Raw genomic sequence first — 12,599 nt, 5'->3', positions numbered from 1 at the left:
TGGGGTGAATGCTTGAGGACAACTAGATACTAGATACTAAAGTATGTCTGTCTGGAGAAACAGTGCTGGATCCTACCTGGGCTCTACGGGAAGAAAGAATCTAACTGGGAATAACTTTGTCATTTCTATCTTCCCCTGCAGAGTCCATGAAGGCCACCCTCAGGTTGCTGAGCCAGCTTTAGGAGCACAATTCTAAATTGGAGAGACATCAATTTGATGGATGGACCACTTGGTGGATAAAGAACTGGCTGCATGGCCGCACACAAAGAGTTGTGGTCAATGGCTCAATGTCCAATTGGAGACCAGTAACGAGTGGTGCCCCTCAGGGATCGGTGTTGGGACCGGTCTTGTTTAACATCTTCGTCGCTGACATGGACAGTGGGATTGAGTGCGCCCTCAGCAAGTTTGCCGATGACACCAAGCTGTGTGGTCCGGTTGATACGCTGGAGGGAAGGAATGCCATCCAGAGGGACCTTGACACGCTTGTGAGGTGGGCTGATGCCAACCTTATGAAGTTCAACCACGACAAGTGCAAGGTCCTACACCTGGGTCGGAGCAATCCCAGGCACGGCTACAGACTGGGCAAAGAAGAGATTCAGAGTGGCCCTGTGGAGGACTTAGGGGTGCTGGTCGATGAGAAAATGAACATGAGCCGGCTTCAGTGTGCGCTCGCAGCCCAGAAAGCCAACCGTATCCTGGGCTGCATCAAAAGGAGCGTGACCAACAGGTCGAAGGAGCTGATCCTGCCCCTCTGCTCTGCTCTTGTGAGACCTCACCTGGAGTATTGTGTGCAGTTCTGGTGTCCTCAACATAAAAAGGACATGGAACTGCTGGAACAAGTCCAGAGGAGGGCCACAAGGATGATCAGGGGACTGGAGCACCTCCCGTATGAAGACAGGCTGAGAAAGTTGGGGCTGTTCAGCCTGGAGAAGGGAGGCTGCATAGAGACCTCATAGCAGCCTTCCAGTATCTGAAGGGGGCCTCTAGGGATGCTGGGGAGGGACTCTTTGTCAGGGACTGTAGTGACAGGACAAGGGGTAACAGGTTAAAACTTAAAAAGGGGAAGTTTAGATTGGATATAAGGAAGAAATTCTTTCCTGTTAGGGTGGTGAGGCACTGGAATGGGTTACTCAGGGAGGTTGTGAGTGCTCCATCCCTGGCAGTGTTCAAGGCCAGGTTGGAGAGAAGTTTGGGTGGGATGGTTTAGTGTGAGGTGTCCCTGCCCATGGCAGGAGGGTTGGAACTAGATGATCTTAAGGTCCTTTCCAACTGTAACTATTCTATGATATGATTCTATGATATGAATTCTGCAAAGTTAGTCGTGAGTGATGTGTTATAACAAGCTACGCAAGGCAACAACAAAGTTAATAAAAACACTGGTGAATCTTGCTATCAGCGCATGCAAAGAGATTTAATAGTACGCAACTCTACAGTACAAGGCTCTCCAAATTAGCACAGTAAGCTCAACCCAGTAAGTTTAGAGCACATCCCCATGAGAATATGGGTATATTGCTTCCTAGATTCAATCTGGCTCTACTTGCAGTGCTTCAACCCGGCTTTTATTAGACTCTTTTGCCTTTTTCTTTTGTATTTCTAGGAGCTAATTTTCATTTACAAAGTTATTTCAGCTGGATCAGATAGCTAGGCTTTACTTCTTTTAAAAAATTATTTAACTCTATTAATTCTGAAAAGAGGCCCCAGAGTGTTGGGCATTCACAACAGAAAACTATTTTTAGTCTTGTTCTCTCAAGGAAACAATGCCTACTCAGCCAAGTTGTTTGTTCTCCCATCTATCAATTTTCTTCTAATAACCATTAACCTGGGGGTTGATTTCAGGCAGATTTGGCAAATTTGCAAAGTTCCTGCAAATTATGTAAAAAATCCACGGTTAGGTAGAAAAAGCCCATTATTTCCTTCATGATGCAGGAAAAGGAGAAATAATTCAGCCATTGTTCTTCTGGGTCAGAACAGGCTGGCTCATTAGTCTGCACTACTAATTGACCAGGGGCAGAACTCCAATTCAGCTACAGCACATCTGGCTTCTTCACTCTGGTAATTAGAGGACCTGCAGTGAGGTGAAACTATTGTAGAAGAGCTTAGGGACATGTAGGTAAACTGGAAAAGATGAGGGGGGAAATGGAGTTATTGAGTGGAGCTTTGTAGGAAACATATACAGAAATAAATCTGTAAGAGATCAGACTTTAGTTCTGTTACCCATAAAATACTCTCTCCTCTTTCCCTCTGGAGTTTCTTACTCGGGGTGGGGGGGGCGGTGGTCTGCCATTTATATTCAGAAATCTCACCTGAATGACTCAGATCTTTTCAGCTGGCAGTTTGAAGATGTCACTGCCATTCAGCCTACATTTGCTGGATAAATGACAGCCACCTTTACGGGCACCTCCTCCCTGAGCTACTTTGAGAGCACAGAAGCCCAAGCAGCACACTCCATTTTTCCCTGCACACACTGTCTGTGTCCCTTGCCTCCCTTTTCTTCTTTTTGGGAGTGGATACTGAAGATAAACCTCACACTGACACTGGGGAACTTCTATGATGACAATTACGATTTGTGAAAGTGCCATCTGGTTACATTTGGATCATTTTCTTTTAAGTGTGAGATTTCATGAATTGAATGCATAGAGAGAATGCATGTAGCTACTAAACAAGGTGCTTTTCAAATGCAAGTTGCTCTCAAATACATACAGAAGTGACAGGAAGACCACCTAAGACAGTGCTGGGTGGGGGGGAAGGTAAAAATAGAGGAAAACTAGTAGAGAGAATGTTTGAGTCTGCACTTATGGTATATATGAATCTGGTGAAGGAACGAAAGAGAAAAGAGGCAGATGAAATGAGCGAGTGGAAATGCAAAAACCTGCACAAGAAAGCTATGTGGGTTGTCTTCGAAAAAAAGCCTTTATTTCAAACCTTCCCTGTAGCAACCTTTTTTTAACTAACAAAGTTAAGACCAGAAGACCACTGAATGGTGTCCTGTTGTTTCATTTATCACCTTCTATTTTCTTCTTACAAATGTTAATCCTTTACTCACGTTCTGACATCTGCTGAGCACTTGGCAGATGTCTTGGATGAGCTGTCAATGTGCACTTCCATCTTGAGCACCACAAACTGATCTGTCAGCTACACTGGACAACTTAAACAAAAACTGGTCACAGTCAAGACTGAGGTCTATCTTCTCCATGCCAAAATAAAAACCTGAAAACCACTGGTTCATTTGACACAAATATTCCAGTCAGCCTCAGAGGAAGGTTTTGCTTAGAAGAGAAGTAGAGGAAAACCCTCTAGCATTTACTGTTCCTGCTTCTTCAGTAAGCATAGTGGGAGCCCTGACCACCTGTCTAAAGCATTTTCTGGGATAGCTAAAATGAATCAAGGGGGTTTTTGACATACAACTAATTAAAAATACTGGATCAGGTAGAGGCATTAAAGCACTGCATCTTCCTGAGAATAGTTTAATCACTGCCAAAGTTAGGGATTCATTCTCTTTCGGTTTTTTTCTCTGACTAAATGAAACCACCCAACCCACACCTGTCGGCACAGCTTGTGCTGTGGTAGCTCTGGCATTCCCCTATGAGATATGCACTTCCCTCACAGGAGAGGAAGGGGAACTGGTTCTCCCGCATCTTTGCCAAGTGCTCCAGTTACCACTTCACTTTTATTAATCTGGCCCCCAAACACTTATGGGTCTTTTCTTGCTGAAACTATTTGGCAAAGTCAGCTCATATTTGCGAACAGTCTCAAGCTGACAGCAACCACACTGGCAGTTTTACTGGTGTTTTTTAATGGTCTTCTTCCCAGTTTGCTTAGAGCTGCCCTTCAAGGTTACAGTTCATTCAGAGCCCACGGCACACAAGTGCGGCACAGCCCATGTTCTTCCCAACAAGACTTGGAACTTCTTCTGTTGGCATTTCATTTACAATTATATTACTTCCAAATGTTTACAGTAGCTTTATTAGATCCATCTGGTATTCTTCAGAATCCTCCCGAACTGTGCCAAACCCAAATAATGTGTATCACGAGCAAATTTTACTACCAGACTGTTCATCCTCCCAGACTCTGAATAACATACAGAACACTGGCTCCAGCCAGGGTCCTCAGGGCATCCTGCTATTAACCTTTTTCCATTTTAAGAGGTAGTAATTTATTCTAGCTCTTAGTAGTGTCTCTCTTTCAGCTGGTTTTTAACTCACAACAGAGCTTTACCTTTCACCTCTGATTCTCAAGTTACTTTACAGCCTCTTTGGAAAAGACTTTATTGACAATGTTTCAAGGCTCTGAATTAACTGCATCCCTCATTCTTCATTAGCTACTATTTTAATACTGAAATAAATCTTAGAAAACAAATACTTTTCCCACCATTAGCAAGTGAATTTATTTTCTCTTATTGAAGCCAGTGCAAGGGAGGCATATTGCTTGCTTCTCTCCCCCTAGCATTATGACTGCTTCCAGCCTGTAACAGTCCCACAGCCGCCCCAGAAATGTACCTTTAATTCTTTACCTCAACACAGAGCTAAAACTCTACAACCTATGATTCCAAAATCAACATGAGTTTCACTTTAGAGTGAATACTATGTTTTCTCCCTGCAAAGTAAATGTTTGCCATAACACTTGCCTTAGTTCTTTGAAGTCAATAAACAGCCTATTTAATTCCAAGTGTGGTTTTCATTTCGTGGGATGGGTTTTCCTGAATTCAGCTGCTTCTTATTTTACCTCTCACTTAGGCATTCTTGCATCACCTGCTCCCAGTTATGTAATGTGATTTAATTCCATCTTTTCAAAGATGTCTCCAGGAGTTTTTTGCTTTTATTACTTCTAAAAGCCAAGATAAACCCCTGAATTCCCCACAGGTAGTAATTTCCTGCCATTCCATTACACTAACTAGTGTGTGATAATGAATGTACATAAACAGCTCCGTGTCTCTGCTAAATATTTTTCTTCTTAGGCTATGAATGGAGGACTTCCCCTTTTCCAAAGGCTTTAATATAGACTTGTTCACTCTTGGTTCCTACAAATGTGTACAGACCAATTACCTCAACATTTTTGCTCTAGTATTTGCTTAACTTTTCATCAGCTTCTGTTTTGGGGTGTGGGTTTCTTTGTCTTTAAAAAAAAAAAAAAAAAAAGCTTTTTTTAAAGGAGCTTTTAAAAGTGACTGGCTTTAAAACTCTACTGATATCCCTTTTCCACACCTCTTGTGAAGGCAGGAAAGTAGAAAGGCAGCTGCACATCTCTGTCATGGTTGAGGGCAGTTAATTGAGTTTGTGCCAAGTGACTACTTGCCTCATCAGCAACTGACTGGATTGAGGTGACCGTGTTGAACTGGCTATACCTGGGCTGCAGGTGAGTAAACTTCCTTTCATGCCTTTTGCTAATGACCTTTCAGTGTTTGCCCGAGGCAGGCTGTGTGGGAGGTTTGCTTTTCCTCTATTTTACTTTGTCAGTCAGTCGTGTCAGACTGTGGCTCTAATGTCATAATACTTTTGTTCCTCTTTCTCTGCAATCACCTTTGCGTTCAATGGAAAGCTTTCATTGCTTCATCATTGTCAAAACTTTCTTAATGCTGTAAATACTTTTTTTCTGCAATCACCTTTGAGTTCAATGAAGGCTTTCATTGCTTCATCATTGTAAAAATTTTTTAAACACAGAGACTCATTCCTCAGCAGCAAACCCATTGAAAAACAGCACAGGTGAAAGGATGCATTGAGCAATAGACTGGGTATCCTGTTTCGCCTCAATTATCACAGGGCAGTAGTGGGGGAAGGTGGTTGTCCTCCTGACAGCTGCCAGGATCCTCATGGTTGTTTTGAGATCCAAAGGAAAATCCCAGCCACTCAACGTTTTGATCTAGTATGTGAGGCATCTGACCCAAAGCTTGTTGAAGTTGAAGGATGATTATCCCATTGATGTCAATAGTGCTATATCTTCTCTGATACAGCTGCCTGGAACTGTAGTGCAACTTCGAATAAAGGTGACTTGTTTTGTGTGGAGTCAGGGTTGTGATGTCTGCGAAGACGTATTTTTCTGTCAAATAAGGTCTTCTGACAGGACTGAAAACAGGAAGTAAGCCATACTAGTATGCTTCTGAGTTGCTTTAAAACTCAGCCCATGACATTGATGGATGCAGTACAGAAAGAGGAGAGACTTCTGCTGTACATCAGCATAACTCAACCTACCTAGCTTAGCTCTTCCCCACTGGAACTTGGCAACCAGACTGAACAACAGTTTTCCTGTTGGAAATCTCTTGATGCAAAATGAACAGTTAATTCACAGCAACAGTCACGCTTCCTGCTCTAGAGAAATTCTGACCTAAGTTCATGTATCTAAGAGTTGTGGCAGTGGACAGGCTTGGGACATTGACTTTTTACTGAAGTGCAGGTCCATGGGTGCAAAGTATCAATAGGCACAAACTGGCAGTAACTATGCCTAATCTAATAACAGGGAGACTGTCTGATCACTGGAGCAAGAAGGCTCTGGAACAGCTCTTTCGTTGGAGGGCAGAAGCCTGACTTTCAAGTGAGTGTGCGGATTGTTGATTCTGTGCTTTTTCATTCTGACGCTAGTTAGGAATTACTGCTAACAAATTTATTGTCTGTAGCTGGACATGCACACATTGTCAGGGTCATACTTGTTACTGCCATTATTGATGCTTGCTGAGTATCACACGTATCAAATGAAGCATTAGCAACTTTAAGGAGTTCACACAATGGAAAACTTTGCCCATGATGGTAGGAAATGTACCTCGTAGGTACAATTTACAAGGTTTGAACAATATAATTTATTTTTACTTTGAACTGAAATGCAAAGGCATCTATTCCATGGCCTTTCAGAACACACCTTCCAGATATAAATTCACCACCTTATCTTACCTTCACAGTCCTGAAAGAATAATATAACTTGACATCAGCAGTTTTTGTGCGTTAATGTTTCCACATTTTTTCCTATTGTGTTTATTCAAAGGAAAAAGAATAGCAAAGCTAACCCTAATAAGAGAAATCTGGATCCTATTTTCACTGCAGAAAACATGGCAGTCTTAAAGATTAAAGAATCTGTGTGCAGTTCCTCTGAGAAAAGGAGAACAGGGACCTAACCTCTGGACCTGAAGTGCTTCACACTGCATGTGATAGTTATGGAAAAAGCATAACACAAGAAGTATGGCTGGGCTTCACCAAGAGCCCCATGAAGTAAGTAGAAACTTTGGTTGGAATGGACAGTATATTAAGTCTTCCATCTGCAACTGCTTAAGACTTCAGAAAGCCAAAATACCCATGAGTGTCTAGTATCTCTGCTAATCCTGTATGCCTCACAGGTTTCTGTCTCTCCTGCTCCAGGGAAAACCCCTCTCTAGCAACCTGAATAACCAAGCTTGTATCAGTACAGAAGGATAATCTGGCCCACAGTGCACTGAATTACACTGTTTCCTAATAGCTGTATTACTCTCTGCCAGCTGAACAGTGTCTGGATTTTGCAGAGATCTCTATCATATCTCTGTAAACATGCTTTCTGAATACGGCAAACTTCCATATATTCTGATATTTTCTGCTTTAAGTAATATGGAAAAAAAAAAGGACTATTTTTTTTCCATCTGACTGCATTTTAGATAAATACTAAAATCCCAGAATACTTGGAAGAATGAGTAATAGTCACCAATGAGGGGGAGGAGCAGAACTGTTATAAAACAGCATCTGCCCTGTATGAAACCAGCTCAAGACTGACAAACCCAGAATCTTCAATTGCCAGTTTGTTTTGCTTTTCTTCAAGAAAAATTCTACTATTAAAAATAAAAAAGAAATCTGAATAATTTTATCTTTAAAACCTTGGAGGTGCCTCTCCTTTCCAAGTCAGTATTAGTTACGGCTTGAAGTGTGTCCTTGTCTGTGTGAAAGCAGAAGCTTAGTGATTCTTAACTACCTTTTCTCTAGCAGTCTGGATGTTACATTTGCTCATTCACCACAGGGTTACCACTTGACATTCACAAGTTGGCTCTCAAATACAGTAAGCCTGGGAGATAGACCTGATACAACTGGGCCCTCCCAGTTTCCCTGGAGCTAAACAGACAAATGCAAGTCAAATCAACAGCAAAAAAACTACTTTTACTACCAGCAGTGAATGTTACCATTTGAATTCAGCTATTTCTAAGTCCATATATCCTACTGTGGCAGGTGCTGCCAAACACATACAGAAAAAGGCCGAGTTCTCCCAAATCTGCATTTTCAGCTTTTTGCCTTCTTATTTTTAACTTTTCATTAAAAAAAAAATATGTTGCATGCCTCCTCTATTTCTTTGGAGTTCACTGGTGCCTTTCGGGATAGATCAGCAGTGCTGGGGAAAGAGCCTGTAAAGCGATCATGTGTCATGTTACTCTATGGATGGTCATAGCAGCCACAGTAAATCTGTGCATCTTATTAATGCTTGCAGCCTGGTTCATTCTACTTCTGCTTTGTAAGGCCTGGGCCAGAGAAAACTGCTTCTGACTCTCTGGCACAGGGACTCTCTTGAAGAGCAATTTGGATATGAAGAAAGGAATGTTTGCTTACTTTCTTTACTGTGGTACAGTCCACAGGGGTAATTCCTTGCTGAATACCAAGCTGGTGGATATTCATACATATTTTTACTAACTTCTGGCCACACATCTTTTTGCCAACACAGAAAGCATGCTCTCTCTACCATCATCTGAATAACTACAGCCAGTTAAGCAGTTTGTAAGGAGAAAAAGAGTAAAGGCTGCTGTGGAAGCTGGTCTGTTTTACTCCACAGCTGTAGAGCTCTGATCACTGTACAAATGCATGGCAGAATCAAAACTGCTCAAGTATTTGTAACAATGAATGAATTTCACGACACACAAGATGCTTTCACATATGAGATGGACATTACTTCAGAGGTAAACATGTAACTCAGAGGTATTCAGTAGAGCTCCAAAGGGAATTTAACACAGCTAATTCTAGCTGGGAAGCCAGAAAAGCCACAGAAGAAGACCCAGTGACTATGGCCATGTGAAGAGAGGACTGGGGAGATGAGGGAGATAAGCAAGCATTTAGAAATACCAACAAGACACAGGAAATATAGTGCCAGCTTACATAATACCAGCCTGTAAATGCAATGGGACAACAGCAACATTTGCCAAAGCATTGTCAATGGTATAGAAGGCTTCTGAGCTGTGATTGAGAATGAAATAAAAGGTACTGGCATAAGGATAGAAATGACATGATGAGAAGGGCTGGTGGAAAGTAGAAAGTTACCAAGGACAGATTTATTTTGGTGCACAAGGAAAGATGTTGCTGAATTTCAAGACAGATAACTCCTGCTCAAGACTGAAGACATATGTGCATAGTCATCAGAAGACCTAGATTAATACAGTAACTTTGCAATGTATACAGTTCTCCTGCTGCTCATACCTTCTCAGCCACAAGGATACATTCCTCTACTGTAAATGCAGAAGCTCTTCTGAAGTCTTATTTGTCTTAGTTGTTTGGCTCAAACCACAGCATATAACTTGTATTTCATAATGAGCCTTTCTTTGTCTAGTCCATATACATGGTATGGAAGCTTGTTCACTCACATGAGAACAAGATTACTTAAACATGAAACATCATTGCATGTCTTCAAGTTCAACAGAGATGCAGTAATTATTTTCACCTCTTAATTAAAACAAAACCTGGAAATCAAAAGACAATCCCTTTCATTGCAGCACTGGAAACATTATTGTGAACTGTCTTTACAAAACCACAGTAAAGAGCAAGCTAAAAGAACACACATAGTGGTAGAGTTTTCATTCAGACCATGTAATTTAAGTCTGAATTATATTAGATCAAAGGCAAACTGAATTAAAAAAATACCTGTTGGATTATGCAGAATGGAGTTCCTGTGCTTAATAGCTCTGGGAAGATTACAGTGTCATAAGGCTCCATCAATCAGAACAGAAAAACCAAAGAGCAAGGATAAATTGAAGGTTAAGTGCATGGTGCTGAGGAACACCCTAACCACCTTCCTTTTACTATCATAAACCGGATGGATTTGTGTTGATGGATCTATTAAGAAGGAAAAACAGCAATCTATATTCAGACAGAGGCTTTCTGCCTATACATTTCCTCTGATGTGTAGAACCGTGTCATATTTTGGCATCTCAGTTAACAGACTGTCCCTATTTCTCTGCCTGTTGATTTTCTAACAAAAGAAAAGGGCTCAAGGGGCTGCTTATTAATTTATTTATAAACTTTCTTTAGCCCAGGAAAAGGCAGCATTCCAATATATTTTCATTGTTTCTGTTTAACAGAAGAGCAGAACAAAAGAAAATAAAGCCCTAAATCCACAGAAAGATCAAACTCCTTCCTAATATAACTTCAGTAAAATAATTTCATATAGCCCAGAAATGTGCTCAGTCCGTGTTTTTTTGCTGTGATGAATACAGGAACAGCACGTGTCCTAAATGCTTCAGGAATCTCAAAGTGTAACATCTACACAGCAGGATTCAAGATGGAGATTGTGGACTGGAAGATAATTTAATTTCTGCTTTGTTTCTTTTTTGTTGCAGGGCCTGGAGACTGTACATCCTCAGGGAACCACCCAGTTCCTTTCCAAATCAAGAGGTGACCTGAGCTGGGTTTCAGTGGGAGCTGGAACAGGCCATACATGCATAGGACACATACTCTTACCTAACAGTGTGTTACTATATCATGCAATCCCTAGAAATGTGTACCATCAACATATTCCAGTTGCCTACATATTCTTTTTTGCTGCTGCAGGCTATTTGGTGCCTTTAGTTCAACAACTGCACTCTTTAAAAGGATAGTGTTAATTTTGTCCTAAAACTTGTACTTATAAAACCAAACTTCCATAAAACCTGAAACATAAGGAATTGCTATAAGCTACTGTGATAAACACCTCTGGGCAATGCCTGAATTCCCATACAGCAGCAATCTGAAACTACACTAAACAATATAATCAGAAGACTGCTTCTGTTAGCTTTCATTGACTTTGTTGTTTGATGCTGACCAAAACATCATTACTTGAGTTTTAATTGTGTCAACAGCACCTCAAGTTGTCAGCAGACTGTATGCCTACAGACAGCAGCAAAGGCAATAGAAGCCCTCTCTGCTGTAATAGCACCTAGGCCAGCTCTGAAAGAGACATTCAGGGTGCTTGGGTCCCTTTGGTGTCTATGGTTTGGGAAACCTCTGCTGGATAGTGTTCTTAACACACTTGGTGTCTCTCACCCCCCTATAAGATTTAAGTCAAAACTGAACGTACAGCTTTACTCCTGGATTATGCTACCACAAGTTCTCATCCATTAACACCCTCCCTACCTTTTGGGATGTCACTCCAGCTTGCTTTTCCAAGTGCTTCTGCTCTTCTCTAATGCAGTATGAATGGTATACATGCTGAAAAGGGTTTCTGTTTCCCATAATCATTCCAGCTGAGAAAAGCACCGAGTTCTGAATGGAACTGAAAAGCAGGTGATCAGTTCTGGGCACATGAGGCTGAGGAGAGAAAACAGGGTGGTTCTTCCCGCCCCCCTCCCTTTCTTCCAAGTATGGATTAAATCACACTTTGTAAATAAAACCTGTGCGAATTGTGTGCCAGGTCACATCCCGTCTACATCCTCACAAGCACTAACGATTCTGGAAAGATTTAGCACACACATTAAAGGGCTCGTGGAAGCAGTCCAGAGCGCTTCTAACGGCTTGGATCCAATTAGTCATTCAAGTCGTTTCTTTTTAAATACGACTCGGAGGAACACGCTAATTTTAGGAAGCGAGGGGGCGGGAAGGGGTGTTCCCCTCCCCCCGGGGAGCCCTTCCCGAGGGGGCGAGCAAAGCAGGGTGAGGGGAGCGCTCCTCGCCCGCTGATCCCGTCAGGCCGCTGCGGGTCAGCCGACTCCGCAACAAGCCCTCTCCGGCGGCGGCCGCTCGCACTTCGCCCCGACGGGGAGGGCAAACCGCGCCCTCGGGCGGGAGCGGCTGAGGGAGCCCCCGCCCCCCCCTGCCCCGAGGCTCCCGCGGGGACAACACGGGATTAGCTCCGCGCCTCGCCACCAGCTCCCCCGCGCACCGCACCGCACCGCACCGCACCGCGCCCCAGCCGCCTCTGAGCTCCGCCTCACCTCAGCCCGCGCCCCCTCCGCGACCGCGCCCCACCTGCCCGCAAGGCGCTGCCCGTGACGTCATGGAAACACCCCCTTGCCCGGCGGGCGGGCGCAACAACACCTCCTTAGCATGCAGGGGGCGGGGCGAAAGGGTGAGCAGGCGCTTCCCATTGGCAGGCGCCCCTGCCAATCAAGCGCGGCGGTCCCGCCCCCAGCCCCGCTCGTGGACGCTCCCCAGAAGGCGAAGCGGAGAGAGGTGCTGCTCCGCGCGCCCCCGCCCGGGCCGGCGCCGGTGGAGCGGGCGGCTCTTCATGGTTGCGGCTGCCGCTGCCGTCCCACTCCTTCCTCCCGGCTGCGGGGCGCAGGTGCCCGCGGGCTATGGCGGAGGCGCCCGGCGGGTGGTAGCTCGGCAGGTGAGGAGCTCAGGTGGGAAGCGGCGTGGCAGGGCGTATCCCCCGGGTGGGCTGGCGGCGGTTGTGCCTCCCCTCGCTGGGGCGCTAGCTCTGCA

General features: G+C 43.8%; 1 protein-coding gene and 1 long non-coding RNA gene across 13 annotated transcripts in view; one reads left to right on the top strand and one right to left on the bottom strand.

Moving 5' to 3' along the window:
• LOC136007725 (uncharacterized) overlaps nt 1–12,171 on the bottom strand; it is a 35,709-nt gene extending 23,538 nt beyond the window's left edge. For all 6 annotated transcript variants that reach the window (XR_010609831.1, XR_010609828.1, XR_010609832.1 and 3 more), the window contains exons 1-2: nt 12,110–12,171; nt 11,313–11,451 (exon numbers count right to left, since the gene is read on the bottom strand). This is a non-coding gene — a long non-coding RNA (uncharacterized LOC136007725). The remainder of the gene's footprint in view (nt 1–11,312; nt 11,452–12,109) is intronic.
• A 153-nt stretch (nt 12,172–12,324) lies between these two features.
• The window catches only part of OSBPL3 (oxysterol binding protein like 3), a 127,615-nt gene continuing 127,340 nt past the window's right edge, over nt 12,325–12,599 (top strand). For 6 of the 7 annotated variants that reach the window (XM_065665872.1, XM_065665876.1, XM_065665875.1 and 3 more), the window contains exon 1: nt 12,325–12,504. The gene's annotated coding sequence lies outside the window, so the exon portion shown is untranslated. Of the gene's footprint in view, nt 12,518–12,599 lie in introns of all 7 variants that reach the window. The other variant, XM_065665873.1, reaches the window with a different exon arrangement.

This window comes from Lathamus discolor, chromosome 2 (genome assembly GCF_037157495.1).
Source record: "Lathamus discolor isolate bLatDis1 chromosome 2, bLatDis1.hap1, whole genome shotgun sequence".
NCBI lineage: Eukaryota > Metazoa > Chordata > Aves > Psittaciformes > Psittacidae > Lathamus > Lathamus discolor.
Note: the sequence above shows the minus strand (reverse complement) of the source record. Positions and strands in the feature narration are given on the sequence as shown.